Source organism: Scleropages formosus, chromosome 9 (assembly GCF_900964775.1).
Source record: "Scleropages formosus chromosome 9, fSclFor1.1, whole genome shotgun sequence".
Lineage (NCBI taxonomy): Eukaryota > Metazoa > Chordata > Actinopteri > Osteoglossiformes > Osteoglossidae > Scleropages > Scleropages formosus.
The window spans coordinates 25,846,022-25,861,655 of NC_041814.1; the positions used below are offsets into that span (position 1 = coordinate 25,846,022).

At 42.0% G+C, this 15,634-nt stretch overlaps 1 protein-coding gene across 2 annotated transcripts in view; it reads right to left on the reverse strand.

Annotated features, from left to right (window-relative positions):
- Positions 1–274, reverse strand: part of fam110b (family with sequence similarity 110 member B) — a 42,566-nt gene extending 42,292 nt beyond the window's left edge. Inside the window, exon 1 of one of the 2 annotated variants that reach the window (XM_029255183.1) lies at positions 201–274. The gene's annotated coding sequence lies outside the window, so the exon portion shown is untranslated. The remainder of the gene's footprint in view (positions 1–200) is intronic. The other variant, XM_029255185.1, reaches the window with a different exon arrangement.
- Positions 275–15,634: the final 15,360 nt, after the last annotated feature.

Here is a 15,634-nt window from a genome sequence, read left to right on the forward strand (position 1 = left end):
TTTTTTGAAAACGGGCGACACGAATGCAATCCAGAGACAAAACAAAGACACGAACCCGCACGGAGGCAGGCAAACAGCAGAGTCAAACAAAAGGCACAGACCGTTATTTTCATTCCAAATGCTAACATTACCCCTTTCTTATATCATAAGTGTTAATTACATTTTTTAAAATAAAAAAATAAAAATAAAAAAACTCTCACCTTGCGTTCTGCAGATGCTGCAGCAGCGTCCCCGCTCAGCGCCGTTACTTCACCCTCCAGCGACGCAAAGCGAGTCCCGTCTCTACAGACTACTCATCCACACCGGAGAAGGGGGTGCCAGTCAACACAGAAACCTTCAGTGCCTTTTTGTGCTTTGTTACAACATTTAATCCTATTCCGTAGCTATAAATTTAAGCTATAAAGTTTACATACTTTTCTTCTTTGTCAATATTGCAGCAAAAGCTGGATAATGTTATTCATGTTACGCCGCTCTCCCCCGGCTCTCGCTGTAATGGTTTAACCCACCTCGGTTAAAGGGTCCCAGCTCCTTTTCTGTTCTTTTGATTTTTAACCTGAAAGTCAAACGATAGACTGCGGGTCACAAGCTGCGTTAAGGTCCAATTGATCATGGTTCAGCGAGCATTATTCTCAGGGTAAATCTGTGCATTCCCCAACACACATAAACATACACATACGAAAAAATTGTGGAAGACACTGGTGCGGAATCAGCTGTATGTATCCTGTATGGAAGTTACTGATATACAATATATTTTATACATATGAATCAAGTCTACATATTCATATAGTAGCTATTACATTTCACTATATCAACACATCAGAGTCTTAAACAAGTTTATAAGTGAGATATTCCATTCGAACCTCCAGCCACAGACGCACACTAAGCTGCACAACACACCTGTAAGTTAGCGACAGGTGTTACGGCACGTTCAGGTGTTGCTGTTGTCTCTGCATTACATTGATTTTTGAAAGTTAGTTTGAATTACTTTCAGTTTTTCCATCCATACAGCTGAATACTGTAATGGAGCAACTTTAAGTGGCTTGACCAAGGGTGTCCAAAGAAGGGCTCAATCTTGATCGGCCAGCCTTACAGGCATATCCTTATTTCCTTTCCATCACTGTCATGATTATGTATTTATGAGACACCTTTGTTCAGTGACACTCAATATCAGAGGTGTTTACACTAAGTTACAATGGTTTATCCATTGTAGGGTAGTATCATGGTGGTGACAGCTACTGCCTTTCAATCTAAAGGTTGCTGCTTTGAATCTCACAGATGCAGTACCCTTGAGCAAAGCACTTACTCTAAATTGCTCTAATAAAAATGACTGAGCTGTATAAATGGGTAAATGATTGTAAATTCCTTTGGAGAAAAGTATGAGCTCTACGAATAAATGTAGCGAAACTACCTTGATCAAGGGTGTGATGGCAAAGTTGGGATTCAAACCCCAGGGCCTTCAGATTACAACTCAGCAGTTAAAATACATGCTGTGCAAGTGCTGGACGTCTCTGAACTTTGCCTTTCCTACACCTGTGAACAAATTTTGCCAAGTTATGTTGTTTTATTAGTTTTAACTTTTTACTACTTTTCTCTGAATGCCAGCAAAAGAAAACAGTTCTGAAATGAGTTCATTACAGTTTTGGATTAGTTTTTTTTTTGCATTTTTTACAGTCCTAATTCGCAGACGTGGTCATGCCGGATCGAATAGCTGCTCTACGCCCATCTTTTTAATGTAACTTTGATTTGCTGCAGCATGAAACCTTTTATGTTCCATTTACGGGAAAACTGTGTTGGTTTTGTTTCATCCGTCATGGGTTTTGTATCTTCCTTTTGTGACTCTGGAACTGGCGAGGCGCTTGAATTGATGAAAGCAAAGTCTTCCCTCCGTATACAGAGAGCAATGTACAAAAATGCGCACTTAACATGAATCATGCATACAATTACTGCAAGACAGTGATCTTCTTTGAAAAAGCTTAAAAAATCTAATTTCATGAAGACAAAGAGCTGAAGTGTAGAGAGAACAGTCAGAATAAATCATGGTTCATTAGGTTCTTTGGCACAGTACAGGAAAGATACAGATGTAGGTAGACTGTGGATACCTCCAACTGGTTCATGAAGGCTTTAATAAACACAAACGATCTTCTCAATCCTTCTCACGATCTGCGAGGGATCACACAGAGAATACAGCAGGGTTACTGCGATCTCGCTCTCCTTCCTTGAGAAATAAGAAAGTGCTAAGCTCTGCGCCCGTTTCTGCCTGAAGCAGCACTTAAAGACGGACTCATCCGTCAGCCACCCGGCAGCCCGGGTCTCGCCGAAAAAGCCACCGTTGGGGTTGAAGACTGGCTCGGCGAACCGGAGCATCCATCAGCGAGACGGAAAGCTGCTCAACTCACAACAGTGCAAACAATGGTGTGTTATGAAAACATCGATTATATCTCTGCATACTTGGATTGTGCTGGTCACCTGCACCTATTAAGCAGTGGTGTAACAACCACAACCTGTCATGCATTTGGGGGATATTATCAGTGATAATAAATAGAGTTATTTGCATGTTTGTCTGTCTATAACCCCCTTGTCATATCTATATCATACAGGGTGATTTTACTTTTATTGTAAAGTAAAATAATACCATATTTTGAATGTGAAACGCTGACAAAAGGCACTCTATAACACGTAAGATCATTCTAAAGTTTATTTAAAGAAATTCAAAACTAGATCTTGATTTAGCACTTAACTCAAATGCATTATTTTGCCAGATGATCCGAACTACTGTACGAACACCGTGCTGCTTGAGAATTGAAAACGGCCAGATTTGATGGGATACCAGACGAATAGTTGGAGGGATCATGCCATAAGCACTTAACTCAAAGAATGAATCTTGAAGGTTGGATTTACTGTTGGTATGTGTCCGCAAGGAGCCGAGTGAGTTAAAATCCTGGCCGGGTGGCTCGGAGCGAGGCGGCCGGAGTGATGGCGGTGAGCTGTGCTGAAACACGTGATTTACCCTCTTTCATTTCGGTCAACGCACTGCAAATCATAATTTGGGAAGGTGTCTGTGCTGATGGGCCCATGAAGGAATTGTTTATGGACAGAAACACAAACCTAGTTTGGAGGGCTATTGCAAATTCTTCTCAAGGCTTTGTCTATCAGTTTGTTTTTATCTTTTTTCTAGTCTTTCACTCTGTCGGGTTCCTTTTTTTGTATTTTATTTTGCGAACGGAGCCAGCAGGAAGCAGGACATGGGTGTGAAGCTCAGCTCACGGTGCACCCTTTGCTCCATTTTAATTGGTCCACTATGCAGTTTCCTCATAAATGCATTTTTTACACCAGTGTATTTTCACCCAGAGAACATGATGAAAAAAATATAATCATTGTGCACTTAATGTCACATACAGTCAAAGGTGGCACACTTTAAGGGTTGAGTTAGTGCTATTTTTGCATCATGTTCACAAATGCTCACTTTAGTGTCTGCACTTACAAGTATTTACATTTATTCATTTCCCTGACGATTTTCTCCAAAGCAACTTATAATGTTAAGGTTACAGTTATTACAAGCTTACAATTATCTACCCATTTATACAGCTGGGTAATTTTGCTGGAGTAATTTTAGGGTAAGTACCTTGCTCAAGGGTACTACGGCCGGGGATCAAACCTGCGACCTTCGGATCCAAAGGTAGTAGTTGTAACCACAACGTTACCAGCTGTCCCCGCACAGGTATTCATTATTGTTTACATCTACAGGTGAACATCCATGACCTACCAGTAATATTGTCCATTTCACGGGCGATTCAGTTTGTGCATTTGCATTGCTTATAGTTGTATATTGAAAAATACTGATATTCATTATTAGCAAATACACACACATTTTCAGAACCGCTTGTCCCATACGGGGTTGCGGAGCCTACCCGGCAACACAGGGCGTAAGGCCAGAGGGGGAGGGGAGACACCCAGGACGGGACGCCAGTCCGCCGCAAGGCACCCCAAGCAGGACTCGAACCCCAGACTCACCGGAGAGCAGGACCTGGTCCAACCCACTGCACCACTGCACCACCATGCCCCACACTATTAGCAAATAATGGCCTATAATATAAAGTTGTTTACTGCATAATATGACATCATGGACAAAGGCAGGAAATTGTTACACTTTATTTTAATGTATTTGAAGTACTGTAAAAAGTACTGTATAAAGCCCTCTTCTGATCTTTCCCTTTATTTCTAAGTACTGTCTATATTCTCGTTTCCCAAAAGTTTAACTAAAACGGCGGCAATCGGGACTTCACAGGATGCGGCACGTCATGCAATTTTTCGCGGCTAGTGGAAGAGTGTGGTCACCGGAAGGTTTTTTTTTTTTTTTCTCAGTCCCTAACTGATGTTAACCGATGAATGTCATTCCTGAACTCTTCTACAGGGAAATAAAATTTATGGCAGTCATCAGGTAATTAATACAGGGTGTAGAAGCAAAGATCTTACTGCAGACTGGAGCTGGAAACTAATCCTCGCACTGCTGCAGCAGGAGGTTACCAAATACTGAGTGCAGCCAAAGTGTCCTGATATGACAGGGGTCAGACAATTTGGGAAAATTAGCGCCGCGTGTCAGCTGTAGGACTTCTGCTGTCTGTTTACTGAGAGACTCTGGGTGAATCTGACACTCTGAGCAGCTGGATACTCGCTGACGCAATTCAGGTTAAGCACATCTGTCAAAGGTTCAGCGGCAGCTCCCCGTCTTCGGATGTGAAGCCGCGGAGCTCTAGCTGAACATTCCCGGCTTTCGGCAGGAGCGCGCGGCCGGCCTTCGTGCGTACTGAAACAGCCAGCTGCGCGGAAAGGCCGAGCGCTCCTATTGAGGCCTGACACCTGCGCCGAGGGCCTGATGAGTGGCTGTGGGAGGCTGGCAGAAAAGAAGCTTTTCACTTCTGCACACTTACTTTCACAGTTACTAAGCAACAGCAAAATGGGTTGAAAATTAGAACTCTCGTTGTCAGGCAAAAACTGCCTTAATATCCCCAGTGCTGTTTTATTATGTTTCACAGTATTATATGCAAAGCTGCACTTTATTACCTTCTGACGCATGCAAACTTTTTTCTGGGCAGTGTAACTGATTATTACCGTCATTACCATATTAGCGCGCTCATCTGAGTAAAGCTCATGAGCTCCAAGAAAACATAAATAATACTTGTTTTAAAAACAGTAGGGTATTTTGAAATAGTAGGTGCTTGCAGAATTATGTAATGCATAATGCCTTAAAAATATTGTACCATGCTTCACCAGATGTAGTGTAGGACAAGAGGAAGGTAGGATTCAGCTAACAATGAGCACTTGAGATCGTTTCGTAAGCTTTGTTTGGAAGAGGGATTCTCCCACAGGTGAGCTTTGAAAACAATTATTGGAGTGCACACCGCGCACTAAAAGACAATTGAGATGTGGCCATTTACATTTACATTTATTTATTTAGCAGATGCTTTTCTCCAAAGCAACTTCCAGTGAACTCTATGTAGTGTTATCAGCCCACACACCTTATTCACCGTGGTGACTTACACTGGGTCACTCATCCATACATCAGTGGAACACACACACTCTCTTTCTGTCACTCATACACTATGTGTGAACCTGAACGGCATGTCTTTGGACTGTGGGAGGAAACCAGAGCACCCGAAGAGTTACACTGCTAGATACACCACTCACAATGGGTCACTCATCCATCCATAAGTGGAACACACACACTCTCTCTGTGTCACTCACACTATGGGTGAACCTGAACAGCATGTCTTTGGACTGTGGGAGGAAACCAGAGCACCCAGAAGAAACCCATGCAGGGAGAAAATGCAAACTCCACACAGACTGAGCAGGGATCGAACCCATGTCCTCTCGCACCACCCAAGCGCCGTGAGACAGCAGCACATTTGTGAGCATACTCTAGTTAACACACAGAGAACAAATCTGGAAGTGTCCGACAAATCTACAACTATCCATCCACAAGTCAGCTGTTAGCGAACGGCATGAGTCTCTCATAGTTAAACATTGTTTTTCTTTTTATTTCTGACCAGTTGCAATGAACCCTTTTGTCCGTGCTCTAAGTACATGACCATGATGTAATGCAAACAGTGAGAAGCTGGATGGATGCACATTGCAGCAGCTTAAGCATCAGAGCCAATTCGCATTATCATACTTTGTAAGATTATATTCTGCTGTGGGATGTGTGAAATTCATATGAAAAAGAATGGAATGTAGTACATTTGCCAATGGAGCTAACCTCAGTTTATGTAGAAGGATGCAATGAAGAGACTTACTGGGAAAAGTCTTGATCATGCCAGAGGGCTACAGATAGAATTAGAGTAAGGCTGGCCAACATTATGTTTTAGGTCAAAGGATCAGAAATCCGATACCTAGAGGATCTGAGCAAACCGAAAACTTGGGCAAGAGCCCTGCATCTCTCCCCCAAGCAGCTTGGTGGTCCCTCTTGCCCTTTCTTAGTCTTGACCCCAGTGTGTCAGTGTGTCCCTTATTGCATGCAGAAAAGTTTACTTTTATTTATCTAGCAGATGCTTTTCTCCAAAGCCACTTCCAATGAACTCTATGTAGTGTTATCAGCCCACACACATTGTCTGAAACCGCTTGTCCCTTAGGGAGTTGCAGAGAGCCAGAGCCTAACCCAGCAACACAGGGCACAAGGCTGGAGAGGGAGGGGACACACCTAGGATGGAACACCAGTCCATCACAGGACCCCATCCAACCCACTGCATCACCACACCCCCCTGTTATCAGCCCACACACCTTATTCACCAAGGTGATTCACACTGCTAGAGATTACTTACATTACTTACAATGGGTCACTCATCCATATATCAGTGGAACACACACACACACACACACACACACACACACACACACACACACACACACACACACACACACACACACACACAATTAACAACCATGTGTCTTCCACTGTGGAAGGAAACCAGAGCACCCAAAGGAAACCCACACAGACACAGGGAGAACATGCAAACTCCACACAAACTGAGTGGGGATCAAACCTACATCCTCTCACACCACCCAGGCACTGTGAGACAGCACTCTTACTCGCTATGCCACCATGCCACCCAAGTTACTGTGCAATGCAAAAATGTAAGTGTAAATCAAGATTAGTGTTGGATTGACACCACAAACTACAGCTCACGTCCCATTAAAATCATTACTTGAGTGAAGCGATGAAGCGGTGATGTTTGGTGAAGACGGCACACAGCTGCTGCAGCTTCTGGCTTTGGAGAAAAGAAAAAGATTTCTTCTCCAAAAGGAGAACTTGTATGATTATGTTAGTCAGGGTGTTCTTTTAAATCTAAACAGGACTTTTTGCAGAGGCAGAGTCTTTTTTCCTGATTAGGGCTGAAGTTGCCTGTTGGTCTCAGTGTGAACACAAAATGCTCATCCAGATGTAGGATGCCAACCTGAGTAAAGATATAAAAGCTGTGTTCGAAATGCAAAGTGTTGCGAGCGCAGAGGCACATTGTGGAGCGGGACTCTGAATAATGGGCTCCCCGTCCCACTTTAGCACACTGAAACCGTCGGGCTGCCGTGCACACACAGAGAACAAAGCCCACAAATGCTAAAAAAATCAGTGCTCTATGTGATATTGTCCTTATGATGGAGAGAGATACAGTGCAGCACTTCCAGGATCTGCTGGCATGTGCCCTATAACAAAACAACTCTAAACAGGACAGTATTAAGTAGGGTATTATTGTACCTCCTTTGGAAATACAGGGTAGCAGGTAGCAGAACGATTAAAACTGCCACCTTTGGATCCAACTGTTGCATCCAATCTACTGCTGCAGTTCTCTTGAAGAAGGTGCCCACCCCAAAAATTGCTTTAGTGAAAATAAACCAGCTGTACAAATTGATTAGTCATTATAGGGAGCTTTATAAGCTGCTTGAGGGAAAAGCTGTAGTCAAATAAATGTATGTATTGTGCAATAAACGTAAAACAATGGAGCAAAAGGATGTCTATGTGGCTCACAGTGTCATTCCTAATCCGATGGCACAAGTTTTTATTGAAAATATGTCCATCCATTTTCATTAACAACTTGTTTAGGTCAGGGTCGTCGAGGTCAGGAGCCTGTCCCAGAACCACTGAGTGCAAGGGTGTGGGGGGTTGTTAGTGCAAATACATCCACTGCATATTATTAAAATATAATTCATTTTGTAATTTATATTTTCTACATTTTAGATTTTTTAAATATAATTTTTTGAAAATCCAGCAGCTGTAATATTTTTAGTGATCTGTTTCACAGGCCTCGGGGCATGGAAACATGAAGAAAAGTTTTACGTGATGGCAATGTGCAGAGAAACAAGGCATTTTGGATTGCAGCGTAATGCGCAGCAATTACCTTGTGGGGGTCCACTTTGAAACCATTTGGCTTAGTGTCATCAGACCCAAAACGTGATTTGATCCCAAACGATAGTTCATTATCTTACACCCGAGAGATCACGGTTCTTATTTGTAATTTCACGAGAATGTCAAAGCTGGGAAATTGAGCATCACGGCTAGGAAAAAAACACACGTTCTGACTCAGAAGTCCAGAAGCACAAGGGAATTACGTAAACAGTAATTGCCTTCCAAGGAGTGTGGCAGGGAGATATTTGACTCTAAAGAAAAATCTAATTCTGAAGAAGACATTTCTTGACCTCTGAGTGTGACCTTCAATAAATATAACTGATTTGCTGTTTACAAATTATTTATTATTTATGTGCTGCTTTTCTGGACTTCTTTCACTGGGAGCCCCGGGAGAGTGAGCAAGTGTTGCACTTTGATTTATTATGCTTTTCAAGGTCAGTCTGCCTCCAGCTCCCGAGAGAAGACATTTGGTTCTGTTTCAATCTGCTCTCACAGCCTTGAGCAGCCACTGCATTAAGCTCAATGTCATGCTTTGGAAACGATCAACTTTGCATGATGTAACACAAGCTACGTTTCCCAAAAAGGTTCTCTTTCATTTTGAAGTACATGTAGCAATAGAGATATAAGTTCAGGTCCAGAAAGGGGTTTAAATTAGTATTAAAAAAAAAAAACTTCAGCTATTGCAGAGAAAAGCTTCTTGAAATTCTTAATGTCTTAAGTCGATGGTCCCGCTGTCACATATTTAAGCCTTCTGCTTTAGTAATGTTTGTATGTTCTTCAATAATATTTATCTGCTCCAGGTCTGCTCTGCTACTTTGAAGTCCCTCAGATGCATATTCAAGTCAATTAAATTCAATTTATCTTTACAGAGCATCTAGAGCGCTGAACAATAGATCAAGAGACAAGAAGCAACAGACAAGAGGCATATCCTCTCAAGCTGATATAGTGAACATGAACATAAATGTTCCAACTATGGTGGAAATCCATGTATCAGTTTTGTTTTCAGTAACCAATCCTATTAGGGTTGTGGCATCCAGAGCCAATCATAGGAAGAGCTGTGCTGGAGGCGGGACCCAAAATGCAAATTAGCCGATCCCATTCACACACTGTCACACACAAAGTGAAGTTTTTATGCTTCCTGGTTCCCCGAACACTCTCAAGGGAGCATTGGGGCTGTAGAAGTAAACAGAGGAAAGACACACAAATGAGAGGAGGCAACGTACAAACTCCACAAAGACAGTGCTGGGACCACATTTGAACCCACAGTACTGGGTCGTTCAGGACACAGTGCTATTTGCAGTGGAACCCCATACTCAGCTAGGAAGGCGCAAATAACTGCTTATGACAAATACCACTGGAGGTGCTCGACTGCACAAATAATTGACCCTGAAAGCTGCATGTATCTGTTACAATTTTGTTTTGTTTATTGATTTTTTTTTTTTTTTCTGTTTTATTGTCAACTGGAGCTGTTCCCAGAGCTATCTGGTCCATGTATAGTACAATGTTTGAGCACACCTACTTGAAATCAGACTTGCTTCTGGCAAAAACACACATAGGAATTGGACTTCTGAGGTGTGGAAGTCTGTGTTACACTCAGACGAATCAAAATTTAAAATATATCGGCCCAAATGCCAAGAATTTGTAAGATGGAGAGAGAGGGAGGGTGTATGTGTTATTTCCACTGTCCGGCACAGAGGAGGTCATAGTCTGGAGCTGCTTTGCTAGTCATCCAATTCATGATTGAGTTGATGATTTTTCAAAGTCAAAGTGGCTTTATTGTCATTTCAACCATATACAGCTGGTACAGTATACAGCGAAATGAAACAATGTTCCTCCAGGACCTTGGTGCTACATAAAAAACAATATACCACACACACACACACACACACACACACACACACTGGCCGAAGCCGCTTGTCCCAACCGGGGTCGTGGCGAACTGGAACCTAACCCGGCAACACAGGGCACAAGGCTGGAGGGGGAGGGGTCACACCTAGGACGGGACGCCAGTCCGTCGCAAGGCACCCCAAGCAAGACTCGCACCCCAGACCCACCAGGGAACAGGATCTTAGCAAGAAAATGAGCTGAAACACCCCTCAGATCTTGAACAAAGTATATGCAAAATAAACACAATGAGAGTCATCCCAGTCCTATGTAAAATGGATGGAAAATGCTGTCAGTCAGGAAAAAAGAAGTTTCCAGAAAGTATACACAAATGTTTGAATGGCACAGGATGATGGTATTTGCTAATCCAGCCACCAGCAATGAAAGAGCAGCCTTTGAAGCACATATGACATGTGTCTCAAACTTGCTGATTGAACACACAAAGTACGCAGCGCAGTAAATCATCTCAGCCAGGGGGAGATGGGTGTGCAGTCAAGTGTAACACGGCCATCGCTTGTTTGCAAAGCCCTTATTCCAATTTCGATGGAAGCGCCCTTTTGCCCTGGGTGACTGCAGATCTCATACACACACACACACACACACACACACACACACACACACAGAGGATGCCAATCAAAGAGATGAGTCGACAGTGTGTTCCAAAGGCAGAGTGCTGCCGGGCAGCGTGCGTCATTTTATGTTCGTCACAAGCATCTCGGTGAGAAAGAAGATGGGGGTCAGTGAAGACAGGGGATGTTCTTCACCAAGTCCAGCTTGATGATAAAACTCTTAATTCTTGGCTCCTCTTTCCCTGCTAATGTGGAAAACACAGTTCATTATAACCGTGGTCCAGAGTAAGTACCTTGATCGAGGGTATTACCATGATGGCATCATTAACAAAGAAGTGGGTAGTAACAAGTTCTACTTCTTCTGCTTCTTGTACTTACAAGACATTTACTTTTATTCATTTAGCAGATGCTTTTGTCCAAAGTGACATACATCTCAGAAGAAGTACAATTTATGCGTTACATTAAGAGAAGGAGATATAGCTGCAGACATGTGATTCTTGAGTAAACCTGGTTTGTTCCGTACCACTTGCTGCACCGAGGTTCATCGTTCAAGTAGATGCATAAACCACAGGATAGACAAATCCTCATACCCTCCTACCAATTTTTTTTTCCATCACCAGCACAATGTGACCAAAAAAGCTTTACTTTATTTTCTCATTATTTTTGCCAGGAAACGGCAGTAAGCCAACAGTTCTGCAAAACGACTGCAATGCAGCTGTTAACTAGCTTCAGATATGACTGTTTTGCTCCTCTAGATAACGGTCCTCCACCCAGATAAGGGTCCCACCAAATACTTAGTGCATGAGGTTGTCCGTCTGCTTTTGCGCATTCCCCGAAATAAAGATATGGACCATATCGGTCATTGTCTTTCAGGTGGTTTCCATGCAATGACTTCATTCCTCAACAGTTCACTGCAGAAATAAATACGAACAAAAGAAGCCCATCTGTATGGTAAATGCAAAGGTTACTGAATGTGGGACATTCTTGAGCAACTGCAGTGATACTTTAACTGAAAGAATCTGGAACTGGAGATACTTTCATGACACTGAAAGAATAACCATTCATTTATAGTAAAACTACAGTAAATCATCTGTGCTGATTGCTGTGCGAATTTAAACGTTACAAGGACTTGTGTGGGACACAGGGGTAGGTTGTAGCGTTACGGTTAGACCTTTGGACCCAAAGGTTGCAAGTTTGAATCCTACCTCCAGCTGTAATACCCTGGTGCAAGGTACTGACCCTAAATTGGTCCAGTGAAATTTACCCTAGTACAAATGAGTAAATAATTGTAAGTTGCTTTGGAAAAAAGCATTAGCTGAATGAATAAATGTAATATAAACATAGAAAAATCATGGCTCAGAGAGAGACTAGTCAGAGGTGGTGGAAGTTAGTCGTTCACATTCCCTACAGCCCCATGAAGTATTAAAAACGCTGCCAGATACTCTAAAAAAGTATATCAATAGGCAAAAAATTAGTTAGTTCCTATACAGGTGTCAGATTTAGATGGCAATACCAAAAATTGATCAAAAGACACTCATGGTATGATATAATAATGATATGCAAATATCTGAATAGGATGTGCTGCCACACTTTGTCTCCTCCATAATTAAAGAAAAGGCACGAATAAACACACGTTCATTTGTCTGCCCGTCAATGTGGGGACAACACAATGAGAGACAAGTAGCTCTGCAAAAACTTCTGAAAGATTTTTCATCCTTGTGGGGGGTTACCCCAAAATTGTGGATTTGTTACAGATAACCAAGCTTTCCAGTATTATTTGTCAAAAAAATCTCCCGTCAAGGGGTAGGGGTGGGGGTGGGTTTGTGTGTGTGTCTCTCTATCTCTCTGTATATATATATATATATATATATATATATATATATATATATGTGTATATGTATGTATATGTGTATACATATATATACATGCTGTCTCTTTTAATGTAATGCATAAATTGTACTTTTGCTGAGTTGTATGTCACTTTGGACAAAAGCATCTGCTAAATGAATAAATGTAAAAAGTAAATATACAACACAAAGTGATTGAGAGTTCCCCGAGGCCTGGTACTCTTCAGCAAAATCAATTAATAAGCATGTCGATCTGGACCCCATATGAGCCCATACAATGCAAGGACCACCCAACGTGATCCAAAAACTAAACTGGTAGGGTTTAATCAGGTCAATGAATCAATCAGGTTAATTAATCAGGTTAATTGGGTTAAATCAGCCTTAGAACCAGTTACAGCTGCAAACTAGAATGTGCTCCATGCCCAAGGTCATCTCAATTTTTCAGTCAAATCAAAGCCAAGGAAGTTTCCAGCTTCCAGACCAATTATAAAGCCTGATATTCAAACCAGAAACACATCCATTAAGCACTGATGATGTTGCCTTGACTGGTGATGAAATGGTTGCAGTCTGAGTGTTAAGCCTGGTGAAAATCTGAATCAACAACCTGAGTTATAAACACCACCAATCTTCTCTACCATTTCTAATACATATATAATGTTACATCTAGTCTGTATAATATATATTATATCTCCCTCCCACTGTGACATGAACATTTAAGCTGGCTATACAGGTATAGGTAAAGGCACTTACCTCACAACCAACTTTGCACAACTACTTGTCCAGGCCATGGTGACATCCTGTCTGGATATTGCAACTCTCTCCTGTGTGGCCTTCCTGCTACTGCCATCAAACCTCTGCAGCTGATATAAAACGCTGCTGGACGTTGTGTTTAACTTGCCGAAGCGTTCCCATGTATCTCCTCTACTCGTTTCTCTCTACTGGCTTCCTATAGCTGTCCGGATCAAATTTAAGACCCTGCTTATGGCCTACAAATACATCAACAGAACTGCTCCCAGGTATCTACAGGACTTGATTGTTCACTACATCCCAACTAGACTGCTACGCTCTTCCACATCTGCCCGCTTGGTGGTCCCACGCATGAAAGATAAAGCATGAAGGTTCTCGGTTCTGCCTCCGTTGTGGTGGAACGACCACCCCCTCTCACTCAGAACTGCTGATCTTTGTCCACATTTAAAAAGGGTCTTAAAAGTCATCTCTTCTGGACTCACTTCGCCCATGATCTCTTAAGTTCATGTAAGGTATAAATGTTCATCATCATGCTCGGATCAATCCTTCACAGAGCCACTCCTAAAATGTAAAAGAATGTTTATATGTATCTCAAAAAAAAAAGAAAAACTACTAGAAAGGTGATTAGGAATCGGTGATATTCTGGTAAAGTTTTATATAGCTATTTGTGTGATGAACGTTGGTGCACATGGTGAAGGAAACATACTGTACTTAAGAATCAGACATCTGCAGCTACGTCTCTTTCACCTAATGTAATACACAAACTGTATTTTCTATGAGATGTACGTCGCTTTGGAGAAAAGCATCTGCTGAATGAATAAATGTAAATGCATGTGAAGGTGAAGGTCTGGACACACAAAAAACACCAAGTGGAGCTACAGCTGGATATCTTCAAAACACAGTCAGTCAGGCAGTTACAACTCAAAGTCAAGAGTGGATGTTGGCCTCTCTGCCAAAGCACTGTAATCTATTTCGTGGTTGTTTATTCCTTTCCCACGTCTGCCAGCCGGAGCTGTGGAGGTTCTCACAGGGGAAGGAGGTGACCCTCGAACTCATACCAGAATCACAGGGAGGGTCAGGAGAGGAACAAATGACCTGGGCTGACCTGCTGAACAATAATGAAAGATACTTACCCTGTAAAAAGAACCAGTATACCTTCTCACGAGGCTTTATCCTCCTTCTCCTTGTTTGAGAATCTCTTGACAACTTGTTCAGGTTTCCCCCCTCGAGAGATCTTATTGGTTCTGTGAAAACACCCCTTTAGGTGGAGGACTGTTATATTAGGATCAAATTTCTATTATTCGTTATAGGAAAAAAGTAACATGCTTACAGACCCACAAGGTTTTGCATAAAAACAAAAAAAAAATATCAAAACAAATATTTTGGAAGCAATAAAATATTACACCAGCATAGTTATTTATCTGACACTTTTCTCCAAAGCAACTCATACTGTTAAGGTTACAATTATTACAAGCTTACAGTTATTTACACAGCTGGGTAATTTTACTGGAGTAATTGAAGGTAAGTACCTTGCTCAAGGGTACTACAGCTGGAGATCAAACCTAGAACTTTGGGGCCAAAGGCAGTAGCGCTAACCACTAGGGTACCAGCCGTCCCAATTGTAATTGTGAGAATGATGGTACCAGGGCAGCAGGCGGCATGATGGTTAGAGTGGCAGCCATGCACATGGTCAAGGGCACATGGCCAAATCCCATGTCCTGCTGTAGTACTTACTGGAGCTGATACAGTACAGGTTGGCCCTGCTCTATAAATCACTGTCAGTTAAACTGTTAAAGTCAAACATAAGTTGCTTTGGAGAAACGTATCAGCTAAATAAAAGTATTCATTGCACAGAACTCACTAATCTGTGTTTCCAAACAGTCTAGCTAATGTACTGTGGCAGAAAGTGCCCATATGACAGGCAAAAATCCTGCTATATGCAGCCAGACGCCCATTGTTTGAGCCAAGGGTTGCTATTTTCACATACTGCTATATTAAGTTTTCATTATGCACGGCCATATTCCGAGGGGTGAATGCTTTGTAATGAATCCAGAATAATGATTTTTTTTTTTTTTAAATTTTACTATTTGCATTCATTGTGGCAAAGATACTGGTTATGTCTCAGCTGAGACATGCGAGCTTTTACATTCAGCTGTATTCTGTGTTGGGTGGATAAGAGGCCCATTGTAAGTCTT